The sequence below is a fragment of the Penaeus monodon genome, chromosome 2, assembly GCF_015228065.2.
Source record: "Penaeus monodon isolate SGIC_2016 chromosome 2, NSTDA_Pmon_1, whole genome shotgun sequence".
NCBI lineage: Eukaryota > Metazoa > Arthropoda > Malacostraca > Decapoda > Penaeidae > Penaeus > Penaeus monodon.
This window is the reverse complement of record NC_051387.1, coordinates 56,248,048-56,250,547: the sequence shown is the minus strand read 5'-3', so window position 1 is coordinate 56,250,547 and position 2,500 is coordinate 56,248,048.

Here is a 2,500-nt window from a genome sequence, read left to right as displayed (position 1 = left end):
TAAGAAAATAAAGGAGAAATACGAAGTGGAAGAAAGGTAAAAAGGAAACAAGTGGAGGTTAAAGAAGAGGAGGAGAAAAAAAAGAAAAAAAGAAAGAAAAATAAGGTGAGAGAGAGAAAAAAAATTAAGGAAGTGGAGGACAAGAAACTGAATGAAGGAAGATGAAAAAAAAAGAATGAAAAGGAGACCAAAAAGACGAAGAAAGAGAAAGTGTATGAGGAGGAGGAGGAGGAGGAGGAAGTAAAGGATAAGGAGTAGAAAAGGCAGTTAAGAAGAAAAAGGTAGATCGTAGGGAGATTAACGAGGGGAGAAGAAAAGGACAAGGAGGAGGAGAGGATAAAATAAGAGAAATATAAAAGAGGAAGAGGAGGAGACGGAGAAGGAGGAGAAGGAGAAGAAGAAGAAGAAGACGAAGAAGAAGAAGAAGAAGAAGAAGAGAGAGCGAGAGAGAGAGGAGATAGGAGAGAGCAAAAGAGAGAGAGAGAGAGAGAGGGAGAGAGAGAGAGATAGGAGAGAGCAAGAGAGAGAGAGAGAGAGAGCGAGAGAGAGAGAGAGAGAGTAAAGAAAGAGAATGAAGGAGAGACACACAAATAATCAGACAGCTGGAGAGAAAAAAAGAGAGAGATAGTAGAGGGAGGACAAAGGAGAACTGGAGATATAGAAGAGAGAGAATAAAAGAGAGGAACGAGGCATAAATGCAAGGAACCTTCCTCGACAGAACAGCATTCCTCTGACACCTCTTTAAAACGCCCAAGTGAAAGGCTGATATCAACCACATTAATTAGCATGGTATTCACAAGGCCTTACAGTCTCATTATACATTCAATAATTTCGTTTCATATAAAGGGAGGATTAATTACATTGAGCTATAATCTAAACAATTACTGGATACAATTTCGCATTTCGGACTTCGGGGATTTTTAATAAATGTAATTTCTGAGTTAGAGACGCAAATGTCGTGCAGTGGGGGATATTTGCTGCATACATACACACATGCACACGCACGCACACGCGCGCGCGCGGGGCATATAATATAATATATATATAATAATATTATATATAAATATATAATAGATATTTTTATATATATAATATAGGACTCTTTCCTCCTCTCTCTCTCCACACACACAAACAACACACACACACACCAAAACAACACAACAACACACAACAACACACAATAAAACAACATATAAAAAAAAAATAATAATATATAATAAGAATATAAAGATAGAATATACATATAATATCATATATATATAATAATATATAAATATATATAATATATAATTATATATACAGAATATATATATATAATATACACACACAACAAACACACACACACACACCCACACACAATAAAATAATATATATATAATATATATATAAATAATATATAATAATATATATATATATTTTTTTTTTTTTTTTTTTTTTTTTTGGTATATATATATATATATATAATATAATATATATATTATATATATATATAATATATATATATATATATATAATATAAAATATATATATAAAATATATATATATATATATAAATATATAATAATATATATAAATATAAATTTATATAATTTTAAAATAAAATTTCTCTCTTTCCACAAAACAACATTTCGTTTGTTCCCATACCCAACTTGCTCTCTCTCTCTCTTTCTTCTCTCTCTCTCCTCTCTCTCTCGCTCTCGTCTCTCTCTCTTCTCTCTCTCTCTCTTCTCTCTCTCTCTCTCTCTCCTCTCTCATCTCTCTCTTCTCCTCTCTCTCCTCTTCTCTCTCTCTCTCTCTCTCTCTCTCTCTCTCTCTCCCTCCTTCTCTCTCTCCTCTCTCTCCTCTCCCTCCTCTCTCTCTTCTCTCTCTCTCTCTCTCTTCTCTCTCCTCTCTCTCTCTCTCTCTCCTTTCCCCTTTCTCCTTTTCCCTTTCCCTCCCCTTTTCCTTCCCCCTCCCCCCCTCCCCCTCCCCCTCCTTCAACCCAGGCGCCGCGGTTCCAACAGCTGGTTCGATACACTCGCGGCCGTTTGCATTATTTACTTGATTTATCGTGACAATTGTAATGTCATTTGTAAATAATTTGCTTCCGGAACGTTCCCTCTCAACCGGTTAGCCCCCCCCCCCCACATACACCCTCATACCCTCCCTCCTTCACCCATCCTCTTCCTTTCACCCCTCCCCTCTCTCTCCCTCCCTCACCCTTCCTCTCCCCTCCACCTTACCCTCTTCTCCTCCACCGTTTAGCACCCTCCTCCCTCCCTTCCCCCTCCCTCTTTCACCCTTTCTCTCCCCTCCGCCTCCCCCCCCCCTCCAACCCCCATTTCTCGTCTCTCCCGCCGTGTCTTGGATATTGGGTAAAAGGGGAAGAGGGGGGGAGAGGAGAAGAAGAGGGGGGGGGGGAGTCATTTGCATTGGTTGTGTTTGTTTGCAGTTAACTTTATCATGTTATCACTTTCACATTTTCTTATATTTGTACGTATACGCGTACACGCATACATAC